Source organism: Mustelus asterias, chromosome 10 (genome assembly GCF_964213995.1).
Source record: "Mustelus asterias chromosome 10, sMusAst1.hap1.1, whole genome shotgun sequence".
NCBI classification, from domain to species: Eukaryota; Metazoa; Chordata; class Chondrichthyes; order Carcharhiniformes; family Triakidae; genus Mustelus; species Mustelus asterias.
Genome location: NC_135810.1, coordinates 101,634,113 through 101,658,092, shown reverse-complemented (window position 1 = coordinate 101,658,092; position 23,980 = coordinate 101,634,113).

The window sequence follows — 23,980 nt, the reverse complement described above, 5'->3', positions numbered from 1 at the left end:
ATCCCACCCAGGCCCTACCCCCACATATTTACCCGCTAATCCCGCTAACCTAGGCATCTCAGGACTCTAAGGGGCAATTTTTAACCTGGCCAATCAACCTAACCCGCACATCTTTGGACTGTGGGAGGAAACCGGAGCACCCGGAGGAAACCCACGCAGACACGAGGAGAATGTGCAAACTCCACACAGACAGTGACCCAAGCCGGGAATCGAACCCGGGACCCTGGAGCTGTGAAGCAGCAGTGCTAACCACTGTGCTACCGTGCCGTTATAATAAAAAACCCAACTGAATGATTAATTAATGCTTCAAACCGCTGGGGTAACCAGCCTGATTACAGGTTGCTTGCTTAAAAAATGTTTAAGTTAACCTTACACAAATATCATAAGTTTAAGAATTTGACTGGACAAAACACAAACAAAATCTGCTTTTTCTTTTACACACTACAAAGCCTTTGACTTGATAGCAGCTACATTGAAATCCTGCGGCGCGCACTCATTCTCCAAGAAAACCTGAGCCCTTTCATCCAGTCAAATGCAATATTGTAAAAGTTGCATTCAGCTTCAATTCCTTCAAAAAGGAATCCGAGCATGAGTGCTAATATTTTCTTTAAGTACACTTTTTTCTCCATTTATCTAACACACATTTTGCAGTGCATTTTTTATTCTGCACATTATGGATTTTTTTTTCAACTTGTAACAAAAGTATCCTGTTAAGTTATTGGAAATTGATGTCTAGATCCTATCCATTGCTTCCTCTCCATGGAAACACACAACCATCCTCATTTCAAAACAGTCATAATACAGACCGGTTTTACATAACAATCCTTTTCTCAAGTCGACATGGCATGGTGCATTATAACTCCACCCTCCACCCACATTATGCTCCCTCCACCCACATTATCTGTACCTTTAAGACCTGGCTGGCTGTAGAGATTTGCATTCTAATTAGTATTCTGTAACTTGATTTCTGTGTCTGTTTGCACTGTTGGAGAACAGAGACCACTCCATCTGACGAAGGAGCTGTGCCCCGAAAGCTTATGGTATTTGTTACCAAATAAACCTGTTGGACTTTAACCTGGTGTTGTGAGACTTCTTACTGTGCATTATAACTCACCACAGTGGTCTACAGGGAAATGCGTTCATCATTCTATCATTTGAAGTCTAGCTATTCATTTGCTGGAACACAATGGAATTGAAATGGCACTGAATTTCCTGGAGACTTGCACTATTTAATTGACGCATCACCATTGTAGTGTCCATTTTACGGAAAAAAAGGGGCAATTATGGCATAAGTGACTTGTGCCATTACTCCACCCCGTAATTTCCTGCAATCTGCGATTTTCTTATTAAAATCACCAGTGATCACTTTCAACACCACTGCCGCATGGGTTCCTTTAGCACCTTGATGTATGGATTTATAGAAACACAGAAAATAATAGCTGGAGTAGACCAATCAGCCCTGCAAGCTTTCTCTGCCGTTCAATATGACCATGGCTTGCTGACCTTCCAACTCAATGTCATTCTCCCACGCTCTCCCCATATCCGTTGATGCCTTAAGAGTCTAGAAACATATCTACTTCCTTCTTAAATATATTCAGTGACTTGGCCTCTACAACCTTCTGTGGAGAGGATTCCACAGGTTCATGACCCTCTGAGTGAAGAAGTTTTTCCTCATCTCAGTCCTAAATTACCCCATATCCTGAGACTATGGGTGGGATTTTCTGGCTGTGCTTGCCCCAAAACTGGAATATCCCACCTCAGGTCAATAGACCTTTGCATGGTCCACCCCCACCTCACCCGTTACAATTCCTGTGGCAGGCGGAATGGGAACATTCCCCCCTATGATCCCTGGTTCTAAATTCCCCCAACCAGGGGAAATATCATCCCTGCATCCAGTCTGTCCAGTCATGTCAGAATTTTATATATTTCAATTAGATCTCCACTCATTCTTCTAAATTCCAGTGATTACAGACCCAATCAACCCAATTTCTCCTCATACGAAAATCCTGTCATCCCAGAAATCAGTGTGGTGAACTTTCACTGCACTTCCTCTATGGCAAGTATATCCTTCATAGGTAGGAAACTAAAACCACATAATATTCTAGCTGTGGCCTCACCAAGGCTCTGTGCAGATATAGTGAGACCTCTTGCAGTGAAGGCCAACATATCATGTGTCTTTCCTAACTGCTTGCTGCATCCACATGTTTGCTTCCAGTGACTGGAGTACAAGGGCACCTAGGTCTTTTTATACACCAACATTTCCCAATCTATCACCATTTAAATGATATTCTGCCATTCTGTTTTTTCCACCAAAGTGAGTAACTTTACATTAATCCACATCATACTGCACCTGCCATATATATGCTCACTCACATCTTACCCAGGCCCTCTCCCCCCACCCTATCCCCATAATCCCACACATTTATCATAGTCAGCCCACCTAACCGGCACATCTTTGAACTGTGGGAGGAAACCCCCACAGACACGGAAGGTGCAGACTCCACACAGACAGTGACCCAAGCCGGGAATCGAACCTGGGTCCCTGGCCCTGTGAGGCAGCAGTGCTGACCACTGTGCCACCTTGCCGCTCAACTTCTCCAAATCAAATTGTTGATGCATATTGTGAATAGCTGGGGCCCAAGCACTGATCCATGTGGTACCCCATTAGTCACTGCCTGCCACTCTGAAATAAAGCCATTTATTCCTACTCTCTGTTTCCTGTCTGCCAACCAATTCTCGATCTATGCCAGAACATTACCCCAAATCCCGTGTGCTTTAAATTTGTACACAGAACTCTTATGTGCGACTTTATCAAAAGCTTTCTGAAAATCTGAATACACCACATCTACCGCTTCTCCCTTATCTATTCTGCTAGTTAAATCCTCAAAAAACTCCAGTAGATTTGTCAGACGTGATTTCCGTTTCATAAATCCATGTTGACTTTGTCTGGTCCTGCGGATGTATTCTTGTTATCACATCTTTTAGAAAAACTGAAACGTTTTCCCTACTGCTGTCTTTAGGCAAACTGTATTTCCCTGTTTTCTCCCTCCCACCTTTTTAAATAGTGGGGTTACATTTGGCACTCTCCAATCTGCCGGGACTGTTCCAAAATCTACAGAATTTTGGAAAATGAGAATCAACACATCCACTTTTTCCTGCCCACCACCCTATAATGTAGATGATCAGGCCCTGGGGATTTATCAGTCATTAATTTCTCCAGTGCTTTTTAAAAATAATATTAATTTCCTAAAATTCGACTTTCTCACGAGGCCCTTGGTGCCCTGCCATTTCATAGAAATCATAGAAACCCTACAGTACAGAAAGAGGCCATTCGGCCCATCGAGTCTGCACCGACCACAATCCCACCCAGGCCCTACCTCCACACATTTTACCCACCAATCCACGGATCCCAGGACACTAAGGGGCAATTTTTTTAGCATGGCCAATCAACCTAACCAGCACATCTTTGGACTGTGGGAGGAAACCGGACAACTGGAGGAAACCCACGCAGACACGAGGAGAATGTGCAAACTCCACACACACAGTGACCCAAGCTGGGAATCGAACCCAGGTCCCTGGAGCTGTGAAGCAGCAGTGCTAACCACTGTGCCGCCTGGAAATTTCTGGAAAGTTCTTTGTGTCTTCCTCGGAGAATACAGAACTAAAGTAACTGTCTAATTCACCCGCCATTTCATAGTTCTCTATTTAAGATTTTCGGGTTTCAGAATGTGAGAGATTTGTCTTCACTAATCTTTTTCTTTTCACATATTTATGGAAGCTTCGACAGTCCACTTTTGTGTTACTTGCAAGTCTACTGTCAGATTGGCCATGATTTTATTAAAAGTTCAAAGACTATTTATTATTTGATTTTTGATTTGATTTATTATTGTCACATGTATTAACATACAGTGAAAAGTATTGTTTCTTGCGCACTATACAGACAAAGCATACCGTTCACAGAGAAGGAAACGAGAGAGTGCAGAATGTACTGTTACAGTCATAGCTAGGGTGTAGAGAAAGATCAACTTAATGCAAGGTACGTCCATTCAAAAGTCTGACAGCAGCAGGGAAGAAGCTGTTCTTGAGTCGGTTGGTATGTGACCTCAGACTTTTGTATCTTTTTCCCGATGGCAGAAGGAAGAAGAGAGAATGTCCGGGGTGCGTGGGGTCCTCAATTATACTGGCTGCTTTGCCGAGACAGCGGGAGGTGTAGACAGAGTCGATGGATGGGAGGCTGGTTTGCGTGATGGATTGGGCTACATTCACGAACTTTTGTAGCTCCTTGCGGTCTTGGGCAGAGCAGGAGCCATACCAAGCTGTGATACAACCAGAAAGAATGTTTTCTATGGTGCTTCTGTAAAAGTTGGTGAAAATCGTAGCTGACATGCCAAATTTCCTTAGTCTTCTGAGAAAGTAGAGGCATTGGTGGGCTTACTTAACTACAGTGTTGGCATGGGGGGACCAGGATAGGTTGTTGGTGATCTGGACACCTAAAAACTTGAAGCTCTTGATCCTTTCTACTTCATCCCTGTTGATGTAGACAGGGGCATGTTCTCCTTTATGCTTCCTGAAGTCGATGACAATCTCCTTCGTTTTGTTGAGATTGAGGGAGAGATTATTGTTGCTGCACCAGTTCACCAGAGTGTCACAAGTAGGCTTACATTAACACTGCAATGAAGTTACTGTGAAAATCCCCCAGTAGCCATACTCCGGTTCCTGTTCAGGTACACTGAGGGAGAATTTAGTATGGCCAATCCCCATCCATCGACCCTGTCTACACTTCCAACTGCCTCACAAAGTAGCCAGCATAATTAAGGACCCCAGGTACCCCAAACATTCTCTGTTCCACTTCTGCCATTGGGAAAAAGATACAAAAATCTGAGGTCACATACCAACCGACTCAAGAACAGCTTCTTCCCTGCTGCTGTCAGACTTTTGAATGGACGTACCTTGCATTAAGTTCATCTTTCTCGACACCCTAGCTATGACTGTAACACTACATTCTGCACTCTCTCGCTTCCTTCTCTGTTAACCGGATGTTTTGTCTGTATAGCGCGCAAGAAACAATACTTTTCACTGTATGTTAATACATGAGACAATAATAAATCAAATCAAAAATCAAATAATAAATAATCTTTAAACTTTTAATAAAATCATGGCCAATCTGATAGTTGACTTGCAAGTAACACAAAAGTGGATTGTAGAAGCTTCTATAAATATGTGAAAAGAAAAAGATTAGTGAAGACAAATGTCGGTCTCTCACATTCTGAAACCCGAAAATCTTAAATAGACAACTAGGAAATGGCAGGTGAATTAGACAGTTACTTTAACCAGCACATCTTTCGGATTGTGGGAGGAAACCAGAGCACCCGGAGGAAACCCACGCAGACATGGGGAGAACATGCAGTCTCCACACAGACAGTGACCCAAGCCGGGAATCAAACCTCGGTCCCTGGCGCTGTGAGGCAGCAATGCTAACCACTGTGTGGAGTAGGCTCAAGGGACTGAATAGCTTTCTCCTGCTCCTTGTTTGTATGTACTCCCATACTCTATTGTTCACTTCTCAATCAATCTCTTGGCACAGTGGTTAGCACTGCTGCCTCACAGCACCAGCCAGGGACCTGGGTTAGATTCCCGGCTTGGGTCACTGTCTGTGCGGAGCCTGCATGTTAGAAATCATAGAAATCATAGAAACCCTACAGTACAGAAAGAGGCCATTCGGCCCATCGAGTCTGCACCGACCACAATCACACCCAGGCCCTACCCCCATCCCTACATATTTACCCACTAATCCCTCTAACCTACGCATCTCAGGACACTAAGGGAAGTTTTTTTTTAAGCATGGCCAACCAACCTAACCCGCACATCTTTGGACTGTGGGAGGAAACTGGAGCACCCGGAGGAAACCCACGCAGACACGAGGGAGAATGTGCAAACTCCACACAGACAGTGACCCAATGTTCTCCCCATGTCTGCGTGGGTTTCCTCCCGGTGCTCCAGGTTCCTCCCAAAGTCCGAAAGGTTTAGCATTGGCCTTGCTAAATTCTCCCTCAGTGTACCCGAACAAGTGCCGGAATGTGGCGACTAGGGTATATTCACAGTAACGTCATTGTTAATGAAAGCCTACTTGTGACACTAATAAATAAAACTTACAAAACTATTGGTTCTCCTTTGCTGAACTCCAAACTGTTCTCAAGTATCCTCAGGTTTGCCACTTTTTCTAGCAACTTTATATGACTCCCCTTTGGATCTAATGCTATCCTTACTTATCTTTTGCTAGCCATGGTTGGGATGTTTTTCTTGTGTTTTTGCACCAGGAAGGATTTATAGGATTATTTGGGATTTGTACTAGTTCAGCTATTGTTTTTCACTTAAAACTGCAGGAAATTGCTTCAGCTACCTGCTGGGAGACTTACAGGCGTTTCATAACGTGAATAAATTGGTCCCTGCTGCGTTATTACGTGGCTGCATAAACTAAAATGATGACAAAAGTTAGTCAGGATTGTTCATTGAAAAACAATTTATTTTGAAGTGATGGAACAATTCCAACTACTTGCTCCTTTTTTCCTAGTTAACAGGCAGAAGATCATTCTGTTCTGATATCAACTCCAAACAATCTTCCAAAGGCTTGGTACAATCAAACTCAACAACAAAGGCAAAATGCCGCAGAGACTGAAAATCAGAAATAAAAACAGGGCATTCTGGAATGCAGCGATATAAATCACCTGAAGCGTTAACTCTGTTTCTTGTTCCACAGAATCCAACAAGCCTCGTGTACAAGGCTTTTCAGAAATTTAAAAAGCTACATATTGAATAACCATGGGACAAGGACAAACTTCAGAGCCTATTTGAGGGTCTACTACTGGATTTGGACTGTTGTAGCTACGCAGGTAAGTATAATGCACACCAAATTCACACCAAATTCACAACAGCCCCTACATTTAAGGGGTGAATTTTGCAGTCAGTAGCACATGCCATTTGCCACATTCATACTTGCCTGCTGATGTTTTATGGACCTTTGCATCTCCAATTATTGGAAAAGTTTTACACTCCCTACATCTGGGACCTATACGAACAGGGTACCTAACTGTGTAATTCCTTAACCAATTGGACTGAAGAACCATTCATGAGCATTGTAGTCTGAATCAAACAGTTCAGTTGGAGTAGCGAATTCTTAAACAAATACATGACTCCAAATCCACAGCAAAATAGTTGACTCTTAAAAATGCTCTCGGAAATGGACTACCAAGCCAGGGCAATTAGGGATGGGCAATAAATGTTGCCTGACCAACAATGCCCACATCCCATGAATGAATGAAGAATAAAGAAACAAAGAAAGTGAAAGAAAGGCTGGATTAAGAGAAAAGGATAAAAGAGGGAAAAATAAAAAGCTTAAGCAGAAAAATATGCTTTAAAATCTCCAATAATAATTAAAATCCGAAGTAATGAGAATCTCACCCCACTTGCAGAATGGTGCCCCTTAAGCTATATATAACCCATTGTCCCTCTGTCAAATGGGGACAGAGATGCCTGCGGACCTTTGTGGGCTGTGGCTAATTATCTTTCCTAACTGTAGTTTGAACAGTTCTTAAGGTGCATTTGATTTTAACTTTGAAAGGGACAGTGCAGTCATTTTAAACTTCGGGTGAAACTCAGTTAATAACCTATGTTCAATTTTTATTGTGTTTTTACATACTGTATATCTCCACAGTTAATAGTAAGCATAGCCGTACTCAATCTGAATCCTATGAAGAAGGGAATTCCGGCATTCATTACTCTCTTTTTTCACATTTCTACCTATGAATCGATTTGACTAAGAGTCCCACATTTCACAAATGTGCACATTTCCAATCTATGTGCCTTGGTCCCGTCAAAAAGTTATTGGCGACTTGGGCAGCCTACTGAGAGATGAGAAGCAGGCGGTTGCTCAGCTGAGCTGACCAGTTTGCTATTTTGCTTCTCCATACATCTGATACACTGATAATTGGAGGTCAGTTTAGCTCAGTTGTCTGGATGGCTGGTTAGCGATGCAGAGCGAAGCCAACTGCGCAAGTTCAATTCCCGTACCGGTCTGAGGTTATTCATGAAGGCCCTGCCTTCTCAACCTTGCCCCTCACCTGAGATGTGGTGACCCTACCACCAGTCTCAGCCTCTGGGACTATGGCAACTTTACCTTTACAGAGTCATACAGTGCAGAAAAGGCCCTTCGGACCATCAAATCTGCATCAACAATAACACTCTCGTAAGAACGGGAAATGGCGCTCAACTCATCGATCGACAGTTCCGATGTGCCACAGCGAAAAACTGCACTGACCTCCTCAGAAGACAAACATGGGACATGACCGACAGAGTACCTTTTGTCGTATTTCCCTGGAGTGGCGAAACTACAACATCTTCTGCGAAGCCTTCAACATGTCATCGATGTAGACGAACATCTCGCCAACGCCATCCCTACACCCCCACCATTTGCCTTCAAACAACCGCATAAACCTCAAACAGACCATTGTTCACAGCAAACTACCCAGCCTTCAGGAGAACAGCGAACACGACACCAGACAACCCTGCCACGGGAACCTCTGCAAGACGTGCCGAATCATTGACATGGATACCACCATCACATGTGAAAACATCACCCACAAGGCACACGGTACATAACCATGTGACTCGGTCAATGTTGTCTACCTGATACGCTGCAGGAAAGGATGCCCCGAGGCGTGGTAAATTGGTGAGACCATGCAGAAACTATGACAACGGATGAACGGACACCGTGCAACAATCGCCAGGCAGGAGTGTTCCCTTCCAGTCGGGGAGCACTTCAGCTGTCAAGGGCATTCAGCCTCCGCTCTTAGGATAAGCATTCTCCAAGGCGGCCTTCAAGACACACGACAACGCAGAATCGCTGAGCAGAAACTGATAGCCAAGTTCCGCACACATGAGAACAGCCTCAACTAGGATCTTGGGTTCATGTCACACTACTTGCAACCCCACCATACTGCCTGGGTTTGCAAAATTCTACGAACTGTCCTGGCTTGAGACAATTCACACCTCTTTAACCTGTGATTATCCTTCTCTCCATGCACACTGTACCTGTAAAGATTTGATTACCTGTAAAGACTCGCATTCTAACCATTCTTCACATTCTAATCTGTGATTATTTTGCAATTGTGTCTTTGCCTATATATGCCATGTTTGTGAACTAATCTCCACTCACCTGATGAAGGAGCAGCACTCTGAAAGCTCGTGATTCCAAATAAACGTGTTGGACTTTAATCTGCTGTTGTGAGACTTCTTACTGTGCCCACCCCAGTCCAACGCCAGCACCTCCAGCTCATGACAATAACTAGCACGAAAGGCACACTAATCTCATTTTCCTTGTCCCATATCCTTGAATGTTATGATATTTCAAGTGTTCATCATGTGTCTACACTTCCTGCTTTCTCAGAAAAGCAGCCAGCCTAATCAAGGACCCCACGCACCCTGGACATTCTCTCTTCCACCTTCTTCCGTTGAGAAAAAGATATAAAAGTCTGAGGTCACATACCAACCGACTCAAGAACAGCCTCTTCCCTGCTGCCATCAGACTTTTGAATGGACCTACCTTATATTAAGTTGATCTTTCTCTACACCCTAGCTATGGCTGTAACACTACATTCTGCACCCTCTCCTTTCCTTCTCTATGAATGGTATGCTCTGTACAGCACGCAAGAAACAATACTTTTCACTGTATGCTAATACATGTGACAATAATAAATCAAATCAAATTAAATCTTTTTCTCAAATCCCCTCTGAGTCTCCAACCCCTTTCCCTAAAACTATGCCCCCTCGTGATTAACCCCTCAACAACTGCTCCCTACTCACCGTGTCCATACCCCTCATGGTCTAATACACCACATCTGATTATCAAAAAAACAAAACACACAGAAACGGATAACCAGAGCAAGAACTGTGAAGGGAAGCATAACTCTCCTTAAAACATAACCAAGCTCACCCCCCTCCAGATGCTGACTGACCCGCACGGTATTTCATGTTGTTTCAGTTTCCTGTCGCATACAGGTATTTTTTTTACCTTAAAAAATCGAATGTGCCACCGATTTATTCAGTCGGATGGCGAATGTTGTTCATTAAAGTGTTAAGAAATTTCTAATCCGAGTCATTTAACTCTCGCACAATAAACTGGAATCACATCAAGCTGAACAGTTTTCGAACCAATTTGCTGTTGGAACTCAAGCTTGAGGTGTGCCAAGTGCACCAGTGGTAAAGCTTTTAGTACAGCGCTGTGGTCTAACACGATGTCTTGCGGTAGTCTATCCTAAGAACTGGAGGGGATTATTGATTCCAGAACTGTCAGAGGACGAGGAGGAATCGTGGTAGCGACTGAACGGACATAGCCTCGTAAAATATACCCAAGTGACCACAATTGAAGCATTATTCTCAGGACAATTCAACCTCCATCCTCCCATATGGAATTCAATTCCCAGTTGTGCATTACTGGCAGAGAGTAGATGCATCTCTTGTATCCAGGACACTTTCAATTTTCCTCTAAATGTCAGAAGTTTGACTTAAATGAACTCTGGCCAAACTACAAGCAGGCTCAATTGAAGTATTAGAGGGGGAGATTAAATTCTTCCAATCCACTCTCACTGCAGAATCATGCGGAATATTTTTGGATTTAAAAATTCAGAAACAGTTACCATCTTTTCTCCCCCCTCCCCCCCCCCCCCCCCATTTCCTGTACAGGGATTGAAATCCTTGCAATGCAAAAAAAAAATCACACACGCACAAACAAAATCCTTTTTAAAAACAATAATTGGTGCTGGTGGTATTTGGAAACAATTGCAACAAGCCAGAGGAAACGCGTGAAGACCATCCCGCAAATAAAAGCTAAAATATCTTAGAATCCGATCTCTAATTTCGATCCGCTGGTGTTTAACGATGTCCCCATCCCCAGGATAGAGATTTTTTTTAAAAAGTTAACTTAAGGTAGAAATTGTGTTGTAACAACACATTGAAATGCTGTTGAAATATAAGCTTACCTTATTTCCCTGGATCTCAATTTAAGCTACAGGCAAAATGCAGCGGGGGTTTTTTTTTTAAAGATCATCCACAATGATCCCTGAAACTGAAGATTTGCCGTAGCTGTCCCTGTCTCAGATTTCAGCTGAAGAACTTCCACCGAGCTGCAGGTCCCCTTACATCCAGAGCTGACATTGTTATTGTAAACCCGCTTGCTGCTTCCTCCCCACCAGATGTTGTGGGATTTTCTTTTTTTTTTGGCGCAGAGCTGCGATTGTTGCAAATATTTCAGCCGTTGATAAAGAGCTGTCGATGCAAAACCGGGATGTGTACTCTCAACACTCTGCTCCAATCAATGCTCAGAGCAAGTGCCATGAGAGGGCAGCATGGGGGAACATATCCTGCGGGCTATTGAAGGCGGCTCTCTGCTTTGGCAGCAGGATGCTTTACTTTTGATCACCTGTGGTTTTGTAACCGGTTATGGTATTAAGTAGCAAGGACGTCCACCAACTGATTGTGCCGTGGAAGTGGAATAATCACCTGGATACCTGAGCTTATCAAAAATGACAAATGTTTTAAGATAGTTCCATTGTGAATAGCTTTAGAAACTACAACAGGAGCAGCACAGTGGTTAGCACTGCTGCTTCATAGCACCAGGATCCCAGGTTCAATTCCGGTCCTCGGGTCACTGTCTGTGTGGAGTCTGCATGTTCTCCTTGTGTCTGTGTGGGTTTCCTCCGGGTGCTCAGGTCTGAAAGTCTGAAAGATGTGCTGGTTAGGTGCATTGGCCATGCTAAATTCTCCCTCAGTGTACCCGAACAGGCGCCGAAGTGTGGCAACCGAGGGAATTTTCACAGTAACTTCATTGCAATGTTAATGTAAGCCAAAGTGTGACACTAATAAATAAACTTTAAACTTGAGCTTATCAAAAATGACAAGTGTTTTAAGATAGTTCCAATGTTAATAGTTTTAGAAACTACAACAGGAGATGCTGGAAAATCGGAGGGTGCCTCAAATGTGACGATAGAGTGACTCTAAGCTTGTGCAAAATACAATTTCACTCTGCTTTCTCTCTGGCTCTTCTAAGAAAAAATCAGTGTCCTCAATTAATTTGAACAAGTATAATCTGACGCTAGCAGTAACATTGGCGGGGTGGGGGGGGGGGGGTGTTGATTTTCCAGTCTCGCCGCGCCTGGCGCAGATCGCACCAATCCCAGAAAATAGCTTGCAGGTCTAAAAATCAGTGCCGAGCCCGGCGTCGAACAGTTTGCAATCACCCCGGCCCCTTTCTACTGGTGCAACCAGCTCGCGCCCAGAAAGGGCGCAGGGCTGATTGGCATGATACTGACTTGATTTCAATCTCATTAGAGAGTTCGGCACGCAAATGTCCCCAATCCTCCCAGAATGGTCCCACCGCTCCAGTCACACGGGCTCCAATGAGTATTGGTCCCTTGAAGTGTGGTTCAGGGGCCACAGTTGCGAGGGCGAGTGAGGAGGTGAGTAGTACCCAATCTCCAGGGTACGAAAGGGTAGGTCAGCCATTGCCATGGTGCGGGGTGGAGTGTGGGACCTTCAGAGTGCAGGTGCTTGGGAGAGTGCTCAGGCTGGGTTGGGGACTTGAGGATCCCCAGCTGAGCACCCCCCCAAGGCCGTTGGGGTTCATGTGGTGGGCATTCTCCCTGCCTCCTCCCTGACAAACCTATAAGGGGTTTCATATGAGGTTGAGTTCAAATCTCACGAATGTCGCACTGGTTACCCTGCCATCTAGAATCATAGAATCCTACAGTGCAGAAGGAGGCCATTCAGCCCATCGAGTCTGCACCAACCACAATCCCACCCAGGCCATATCCCCATAATCCCATGCATTTACCCTAGCTAGTTCTTGCCACTTAAGGGGCAACTTAGTATGGCCAATCCACCTAACCCGCACATCTTTGGACTGTGGGAGGAAACCAGAGCACCCGGAGGAAACCTACGCAGACACGGGGAGAACGTGCAAACTCCACACAGACAGTGACCCAAGCTGGGAATTGAACCCGGGTCCCTGGCACTGTGGGGCAGCAGTGCTAACCACTGTGCCACCGTGCCGCCCTGTCTGCTTCAAAGGCTCTGTGGTTTATTGCAGACATTCCATCCCAGAGCCCAATAGCTACAGCACCAGGCAGCTGTTACCTCAATCAAGGGAGCTTAGCAGGTATTAATATAGCTCTTCACACTGCATGAGCTCTACAGTGTATGACACATATACCCTGGGGCACTCGGATATCCCTGGGGTCTTCGAGGACCATCCCAGGTTACCGAAATGTCTCGAGGGGGGTGGGGGAGCAAGGGCTAGGCTGATGATGGCAGTATGGAGGCCTGAGGTTGAAGCAGAGCCCTGCTATAATGAGGCTCAGGCCGCCAGCTGATCCATCATTGAGCAGTGCATCGGCCTGCTCAAGATGTTATTCTGCTGCCTGGACCATTCTGGTGGTGCTCTGCAGTACAGCCCCCCTGAGAGTCTCCCGCATTGTGGTGGTCTGCTGTGCTCTCCACAAAGTGGCATAGCAGCGGGGCGACATTCTGGAGGAGGACCGTGTGGATTCCTCTGAGGGGGAGGCGAACCAGGACATAGTGGAGGAAGAGGCCAAATGGAACCCGGAGGATGGGGTACCGGTGGCGGCAAAGATCCAGAATGCCAGGAGGACTAGGGAGGCTCTCTTTGCCATGCGGTTCTTCAATTAGGAGGTGTGGTATCCAGAAAGCTGTCTATTCCTCCTTGCAGAACCCGTGTCTACCCTTCCAGCCTTCCAGACCTCTGTCCACATTCCCCGACATACCCCCTCCAAGGATCTCATCGACCTCACATCAGAGTGATGGTCCTGAGTTGGCCCAGTCAACAGGTGACTTGCCCAGACAGGACAAGTATGATGACTTGCTGTAAGGCAAGCTGGGATGCCAAAGTCTGACTCCTGCCTGTCTTCTAACTGCATACAGACGCCCGGGCCTAGGTCAGCGTGAGGGTCAGGGGCACCATCGTTCAGCCCAATGCTCTAGAGATGTGGAGGTGGTGTGCTGGGCCCAGGGTTCAGTGGGTGGTGAAGCTGCCATACCAGGCAGTTGATCCATGGAGTCTCCATGGCCCTCACTGTTGGGATTGCTCGGTGCGGGGGGGACTGGTAGGGGATGAACCAAGGAATTACCTGATTGAAAAGTTTGAAGCAGAGGGAATGCAGGGCAACTGGATAAGATGGATTCAAAATTGGTTCAGTAACAAGACACAAAGGGTGGTGGTAGAAGGCTATGTGAGTCATTAGAGGCCAGTGTCCAGTGGCGTATCAGACTTTGGCATCCCAGCTTGCCTTACAGCAAGTCATCATACTTGTCCTGTCTGGGCAAGTCACTTGTTGACTGGGCCAACTCAGGACCATCACTCTGGTGTGAGGTCGATGAGATCCTTGGAGGGGGTATGTCGGGGAATGTGGACAGAGGTCTGGAAGGCTGGAAGGGTAGACACGGGTTCTGCAAGGAGGAATAGTGTTGGGTATCTTATTCTTTGTTACATACATAAATGATACAGATTATCATGTGGGGGAAACAGTAAGTATGTTTGCAGATGACATCAGGATTGGTAGGGAATTAATGGTGAAGACGGAGGTCAAAGGTTACAGGAAGATGTAGATGGATTGGTCAGATGGATGGGGCAGTGGCAGATGGTACTTTGGAAGAAGTAATAGGACAAGGGCGTATTTAATGAATGCAGGACACTAGAAAGCTCAGAGGAAAGATGGATTTTGGGATACTTATTCACAGATCCCTGAAAGCAGCAGAGCAAGTGAATAGGATAGTTAAGAAGGCATATGGGACATTTACTTTTATCAGTAGTGCCATAGAGTATGAGAGAAAGGAGGTTATGTTGCTGTTGTACAGAGCATTGGTTAGGCCACAGCTGGAGTACTGTGTGCAGTTCTGGTTACCTCACTATAGGAAGGATGTTATCGCACTAGAGGGGGTACAGAGGAGGTTCACCAGGATGTTGCCTGGGATGGAGCATTTGCACTACAAGGAGAGACTAAATAGGCTTGGATTGTTTTCTTTAGAGCAGAGAAGGCTGAGAGGGGACATGATTGAGATGTATAAGATTATGAGGGGTATGGATACGGTGAGTAGGCAGCAGCTGTCCCCCTTGGTTGGGGATTCAAGGGGCATAGTTTTAGGATGTGGGACAGGAAATTCAGGTGAAAATCTGAGTGAAAATCTTAAAGTGAACCTGAAATGGGCTTGAACCTGATGGCGTCACCGGCGAGGGGTGGGGAAGATCCAAAGTCATGTTCTCAATGGCAGGAACAGCAACATCCGGATCTTGAGCCTCGCCTGCAACCTCGCAGACGGTGAACACAGGCTCAAGATTTCACCCTTGGTTGCTTTTTGGGAAAATTCCGCCCATTTTATTAGTAATTTTTAAAGGGGGCAGCACGGTGGCATGGTGGTTAGCACTGCTGCCTCACAGCACCAGAGACCCGGGATCAATTCTGGCCTCGGGTGTCTGTCTGTGTGGAGTCTGCACATTCTCCCAGTGTCTGTGTGGGTGTCCTCTGGGTGCCCCGGTTTCTTCCCACAGTCCATAGATGTGCGGGTTAGGTTAATTGGCCATACTAAATTGGCCCTTGGTATCCAAAGATGTGCAGATTAGGTGGATTAGCCATGGTAAATGCACGGGGTTACGGGGATAAGGTGGGGAAGTGGGCCTAGGTATAGAACCATAGAACATTACAGCACAGAAACAGGCCTTTTGGCCCTTCTTGGCTGTGCTGAACCATTTTTCTGCCTAGTCCCACTGACCTGCACCTGGATCATATCCGTCCACACCCCTCTCATCCAGGTACATGTCCAATTTTTTCTTAAATGTTAAAAGTGAGCCTGCATTCACCACTTCATCTGGCAGCTCATTCCACACTCCCACCACTCTCTGTGTGAAGAAGCCCCCCCTAATATTCCCTTTAAACTTTTCCCCCTTCACCCTTAACCCATGTCCTCTAGTGCTCTTTAAGAGGGTTGGTGCAGACTCAATGGGCTGAATGGCCTCCTTCTAAACTGTAGCGATCCTATGACAATGTAAGAACTGGACAAACTGTTAACAAGACCTGTACTATATTATGAGCTGTGAATCACACTCTATCATGAGACATGCTTTATATTGCACATAAGCAGAACTCCACTTGTCAGCTAGTACATTTTAATATGCTTTGCACATGGTGACAATGTTTGTTTTATCATAACATTGGAAACATTCTGAAGGAAGTTTACAAAGTGCCCAGGGAGCCCAGACTGACATCTTATTGTGCATTGCTTCACACCTCACTAGAATAATGCCCCATCACACGGCAGCTCTGAGCAATGTGAGAAGGTTACACACCACATCATTTTCTTGTCAAACGGCACACTGTAATTGCACATGAACCTGCCACTGACAGTGAGCTGACATCCCGATTCAAAAGCTAATCAAGCAAAAAAAGATAGAGGCACTTTGAATCCGCTAATAGAGTGGAAGTGGGCATTATCCAAGTAATTCAGGAAGTTATGTAAGCCCCCTCTCCTTGTGTGAAACCTATTCATTTAGTGTCTGCTTTTTTCACAAAGAAATTAAACGAGAACATTGAGAAATTCATCAGCTAAAAATGAATACGTATATTGTGTGCCTTGAATGTGATCTAATGTGTAATGCTCTGCTTTTGTTTTAATTCTTTATCTATAGAACATAGAACATAGAACATATCTACATATAATTCCTACTCCTGCAATATCTCTCGTTTTCATACAATAAAAATTATGTCAATTAACTATTTACTGCAAGGCAACCATAGCGAACGCCATGTTGTAAAGTTAAAGTTCAGTTAGACTCACTGAAATGAAAATTACTTGCAATTTAATGGATTGTCACTCACTACATTTGGAAAGCTTCCCCCTCTGACTTGGCTACAAGGGTGGCACAGTGGACAGTGGTTAGCACTGCTGCCTCACAATGCCAGGGACCCGGGTTCGATTCCTGGCTTGGGTCACTGTCTGCATGTTCTTCTCATATCTGCGGGGGTTTCCTCCGGGCGCTCTGGTTTTCTCCCACAGTCCAAAAGGTGTGCTGGTTAGGTGCATTGGCCATGCTAAATTCTCCCTCAGTGTACCCGAACAGGCGCCAGAGTGTGGCGACTAGGGGATTTTCACAGTAACTTCATTGCAGTGTAAGCCTACTTGTGACACTAATAAATAAACTTTAAACTTATAATGCTTGTAGTGTCTTTCCTGTAAAAAATGAAGCTAATTTTCCTGTTGTGAGCATTGGACACCATCCAAAAGTCTGGGATTAAATTTGGATGCCCTGCACAAAATGTGGCACAAGGGGTAAAATTTGAACTTCCCTCCAAACGTATCCACTCACACAGAGTCAGAGGGAAATGAGTAACTCAACAAATATTTGACAAACAATATTGCTGAAAAAGAGACATGCTGTCAAAGCTTTTCATCTTGTACTCATCAGGACAGATGTAAAAATGTCAAATTTCAAAGGGAGCAACAAGGGTGCTGATGAGTTGGCAAATTGGCTCCGATTGGTCATAGGAACACAATAAATAGAAGCAGGAGTGGATCATCTGGCCTGGGAGTCTGCTCCACCATGCAATACGAATGGTTCCAGTTCCAATTTCATGCACATTCTCCATATCCCTTGATTCCCTGAGATCAAAAATGCCTTAAATTGTATTCATCAATAAAGCCTTTGGGGTGGAGAATTACGAAGATTCACAACCCTTTGGGTGAAGTAATTTCTCCTCATCTCAGTCGTAAATGATTGGCCCACTTACCCTGACACTCTGTCCCCATGTTTCAGATTCCCCAGCCAATGGAAACAATCTCTCAGCATCCATCCTATCCATCAGAATCTTGCATATTTCAATTTGATCACCTCTCATTCTTTTAAACTCCAGAGAAAATAGGCTCCATTTACTCAGCCTCTCACTTTAAGGACAACCCACTCATACCAAGATCCAATTTAGGGAATATTTTTTGTACCACTTCCAATGCAATATATCCTTTTGTTAAATCCCGGTTGATGTTATACCTGGATGGGAAGATCCCAGAATGGAACTCTGGCTCAAAAGACCATGACTTTTACTTTTTTAAATCAAATATGGAAGAACAGAGTCAGAGAACCACTAATTAGTTTTAACAACAAGAAAAACACATTTATTAAACATGAAAAGTTGGATTATTATACGAAAGTCCTTTACTCCCTTCTTAGTTTAACAATTACTGATTTTAAGATGAACACAGATGACAAAGTACATTTGAAGCTATAATGGTCTCACTAACACAGAGAACCCTTTGATGCACACAAGATGATTGTGGGAAAACACACACTCAGCTCTGAACCCAAGTTAGTGTCTGTGGAATACTCCTCAGAATCCCCCCAGATGATTGTCACGTAAGAGTTTCCAAACTCTAATCCCCAAAATATGCTTTAAAATCTTCCCCCATAACAGTGCTTTCCATTAGCAGTTTGCATTGCAAAATCCAGTCCACATTTTCCAAAAGGCTCATGTGAACAGAGCTTCCACTCCACTTTTACCAGCAAATTTAGTTGAGACTTTTACACCAACCCCTTTCAGGATTGCTTTGTCTCGACTGACTTCCACTCTCACACAAACTCTGATATCCAGCCAATAATATTTTCCCGATTACTTTAAAGTTTGTTTCACCAATTATAGTATTGCCTCATGAGCCTTAGCACCACTGCAGATACCTTTCTGGCCTCTCATGATCCATTGCCTTTTTAACTCTCTGTGACCTTACTAGGGAACAATGATCTGTTCTTGTTTCCAGCTTGCTCTGTTCTGTTTAACTCCAACCTTCTTAAGAAACTCTTTCTGTCCCAATTCCTTGGTTATCTGGACTGTAACTTGTTCCTTAGGAAATTTGCATTGTTGCATTTCCCTGGTCCTGTTCAGCTTCTCCTGGCAGAGTTAAGAGCTGTTCACTCCTCTGTGATCTGACTCCAACTGTTCTCAAGTTAGCTAAACTAAAACTTAACAGCTTTTTACCTCGCAAGGACCTCTAGTTGCTAAATGTCCATTAAATTTCTCTAATGCATTTTCCCTGCTGATATTAATTTCCCCAATTTCCTCACTCTTTTTAGCCCCTAGGTTATTGTCCAATATCTTGTATGAACCTTGTCTCTTTACCATGACGACAGGCACAAAATAGTTGTTCAACATCTCCACCATTTCCTCAGTACCCGTGATAATTTCCCCCGTCTCTGCTTCTAAGGGACCAACATTTAATTCAGCTACTCTTTTCCTGTTTATATATTTTCAAAAGCTCTTACAATCTGTTTTCACATTTCTGGCTAGTTTGCCCCCATATTCCAATTTTTTCCCTTTTTATCAACTTGTTGGTGGCCCTTTGCTGGTTTCTAAAACATTCCCAATCCTCAGGCTTGCTACTTTTTTTGCAAGATTTTAAGCATCTTTCAATCTAATACTAGTCTTAACTTCCTGAGTGAATTGAGGATGGGTCTTCCTTTCTGAGCTTTTGTTCTTAACTGGACTGTATTTTTGTTGAACATTTTGAGTTATTTCTTTAAATGTCTCACAATTAATTTAGCACCAAAAAATGTAGTTTATTTATCCAATTAACTTAATCCTGTGCTCCCCATACCTGTTGTAATTGGCGTGGTTTAAGTTTACGATTCTTGTTTGCGATCGGAGTGTGTCATTTTTAAAGTTAATATGGAATTCAATGGTATTATGATCTTTTGCTACAACATTACTGATTAACCTTGTTTCATTGCACAGTAATGGATCTAAGGTAACTTCACCTCCAGTTAATTTCATTATCTATTGCTCCAAGAAACTGTCACAACAACGTTCAGACTTAGTGATGTACATATTTGTTAACCTCCCTGTCACTTCCTGCCTCATTCTGCATACCTTTACCCACACCGCTACGCTTTTCCAAAGCCTCCGACTTCTACCGCAACCTTCCTGTTTTATTAGTTTAAATTTCCATCCACTGCCAATACATTGGTAAATGGGAACGTGGAATTTACAACACAAATATTTCAGCCAAGGGCGAGATTCTCTGGGCATGATCTTGCCGGCCGTTCATGCCACACTCTCGCTGCAACGAGTTTGGAGAATTTGGCACCCAGCCAAATCTCCATTCACTGCAGCAGGATGGGAAAATCCTGCCGGCGTGAACATTGGTAACATTCCGGCCTCTGGCTTCCCTGTGGTTTGTTTCTGGGTGGCAGGAGGCAGCACGCTGTTGGCCGGCGGTAGAATCTTCTGGTCCCACTGCTGTCAATGGAATTTACCATTGGTTCCGCTGGGAGACCCATGGTGGGGCCGCAGAGTAGGGGAACAAGAAGATTCCACCAGTGTGAAGAGCCAGAAGATCCCACCATGATCTTATTGAATTGCAGAGCAGACTCGAGGGGCCGAATGGCCTACTTTTGCTCCTATTTCATATGTCTGTAAGTAAAAGGTATGCAAAATTCAGGTTCTGCATTATAACATAACTCATGCATTACACTCCTTGTGGGGTACAGCTCTGGAGATGAGCCTGCTGAATACATGAAAGTGAGCAGGACCGGACGTTGCGCTCTGATGTACAGAAGAGGAGCTTAAGATTTGATTCCCTTACTGACCCATCCTCAAACCCAATCCCTCAGCACCTTGGAGATTGGCATGTTTGCAATGTGCCAATGATGAGTTGTCACTGCTTCGCCTAACTTCCCAGCTAATAAGATAGGGAATGAATGAACTGCTTCGACAAATAGAATTGATCTGTTATAAAATATTCAGTAATGTGGAAGGACATCTGAGATGTAAACGACAGTCTGTGGTTCAGGAAGTGTGGAAATTGTCTATGGAAGGAAGGTCACGTATTAATCATTGAAGACGAATAAAATAGGAAAAGGTAGAGGGAGAAACCAGACTAAGATCTCTATTAAGTTAAAAACAAGACATTCAAATTAGCTTCCATCAAAGAGTATGTAGGGAATCATCTTGATAACATAATTAGAGATATGTAGAATGATCCAAGCTATTACTACGCCATTTAGCAAAATCACTGAGAAATTCAAGGGAACTGACAGGAAACGTACAGTGTGATCCATCGGTAAAATATGAAACAGACCGTTAGTCTTCCTGCCATTTAGTTTTTCTGATTAGCTGCCACAATATATGTGGACAAGCAGAATCTCAATACAATTACTGAGAGAAGTATAATGCTTTTTTTTTCAGTCAGAATAATTGTATTAGTTTAAAAGCAAGCAGCAAATTGTGTTGAAGTGAAACATGTCAAAAGCCTTTCCCTATTAAAAGAAAAGTCAATATCCCGAGGCTTTGCACTGTTTGCAATCCTTTGTTTCGATTTGTTTCCTGTAAGGCTGGGTGTGTTTTTTGTGCATAACCTATTGTACAGAAATTCTTTCCTACACATCTTTGATCATTGTCGCTTTAAAAACCCTCCCTGCTTAATGTTCTCCAGCACCCTCACTTTGATTGTTTATTCATAATGTGGTTCTAATGGACTTGCAGGATATTAATAACTTCAAAATATTATAATTTAGTTCATGAGAGTGAAATATTCCAGCTGTAATAAAAACCACATATTTTATTGACCCCGCCAGAGACAAGAAGTTGCAAGTTTTCCCGATTTGTTCTATAACTTCTACAAATATTATTCGCAATTCTCACCCACCAGTATTCTGCTCGCAAGCAAGTTAGATGGGGTAAACTGACTCCTCTCTTTATCCCACTCCTGAGATGGATATAACATAGTTTGAATTTAAAAAGGAGGTGATATTGCCAATTGAAGACATAAGCTTAATTGTATATAGTAGAGTGCAAGAAATAAGCCAGCCAGATTCCATAGGTTAACACATAAGAAGTTAGTTTTATCACTAAAACTCACACTGGTAATGATGCAGAAATTATCAAAATGGTTTCAAATGTATAACCATATTAGATACCCTTGAATACAAAAAAATACACATGCACACAACCCATCCCGCCCCGCACCCCCCCAAGTTCTTTGAAATTTATTTATTAGTGTCACAAGTAGGCTTACATTAACACTGCAATGAGGTTACTGTGAAAATTTCCTACTCTGACGCCTGTTCGGGTATGCTGAGGGAGAATTTAGCATGGCCAATGCACCCTAACCAGCACATCTTTCGGACTGTGGGAAGAAACCGGAGCACCCAGAAGAAACCCATGCAGACACGGGGAGAACGTGCAGACTCCGCACAGACAGTGACCCAAGCCGGGAATCGAATCTGGGTCTTTGGCCTTGTGAGACTGCAGTGCTAACCACTGTGCCACCATGCCATCGTAAAGTATCAGGACATAAAAGTTGGAATCATAGAATCCCTATAGTGCAGAAAATTCACCCTTTTGTTTGACGTTGAAAGTTTCTGGTGAGCATTTAATAGTGAAGATTTTCTGAGAGTTGGCTTGTTGAATAACCATACCAGAACAAGTAGCCTGTACTTTCACTGGTGTTGAATGGTCTGTTTTATTTTTGTGTTTTGCTTTTAGTGCAATGCCTGAGAAAGATGCACTGCTTACATGAACCCGCAATGGGCTTAACTCCAGTTCAGTTAATAAAAACACTCACAGCATTATGTTTAAGATTTAGTACTGCATTTTATTGCTGAATTTTTATTTTGTGCTTTGCAGAAAAGCATGATTTTTTTTCTGTTGGGTTTTCCATCAACGCTGTATTGTCATCTACAACATGGAAAGGCATCAATCTGGCTATGGAGGGTAAAGGATTGTTGAGAATCCCCAATGTATAGATCAGTGAGTGACCTCTCAGTGATGGGCTGTAATGAGAATTTGCAGATTTAGTTCATTGAAGTGTCTTAAATCAATAACCCAACTGTAATTTTGAAAAGTCGTAGTCTCAGATGATGCAAAGCACTGTCAAGAGGAGTGGGACAGTGCAGTGTAGCAAACCATGGACTTAATAAGACTTTTAGTTTCCAGACTTTATTTCGTGCCCTGCCAAGGCCTCAGTAGCTTTGTTTACAGAGGGAAGAGATTTGACGCAGCCAAGGAATAAGATCCATGCTAAATTGCCCCTTAATGTCCTGGGATGCGTAGGTTAGCGGGATTAGCGGGGTGAATACGTGGGGTTGCGGGCATAGGACCTGGGTGAGATTGTTGTCAGTGCAGACCCGATGGGATGAATGGCCTCTTTCTGCTTTGTAGGATTCTATGATTCTATGAGTTCTAGACAAGGGCTTCAAACTGGGATCAAGAAGATATATAACCTATCCACAATGGCGTTCAGTGATTGTATATTGAAGTGTTGGATTTCCAAAGTGACCAGCCCTTCGTTTAAAATAAAGCATGCATTTATGTAGTATTCTGTAGCACCTTTCACAACCTCAGGTCCCAAAGTTCTTTAGGAATCATAACGAGGTGCCAATTTGCACGCAGCAAGGGCATTCAAACACTGATATGATAATGACCTGATAATATGTTTTTTGATGTCAGTTGAAGAAAAAATATTGGCCAGGACACCAGGGATAAGGTCGCTGCTCTCCTTTCAAATAGTGCCATGGGATCTTCCACATCTCCTTGACAGGACAGAGATGTGAACTGAAAGACAGCATCTCTGGTAGTGAAGTGCTCCATGAGACTATGAGCTTTTTGTTCTCAGTGCTGACGTAAGACTTGAACCCACAACCTTGTGACTTAGAAATTAAAGTATTACCAACTGAACCACAGCTGACCCTCAAGAATAATTGTCCAGCTGTGTATTAAATTGCAGTAAAGGAAGAGAAAACAATTCCCTGATTGTCGTGTCAGAGTTAACCGGAAACATCAATAACTCTTGAGCTGGTGAATATCGGAGTGAGTTACAGTTAAGTTGCAATTAAGGTCTGTGTGGTAGGTTCTATTGTGGCAGCATATGAGACACCGTA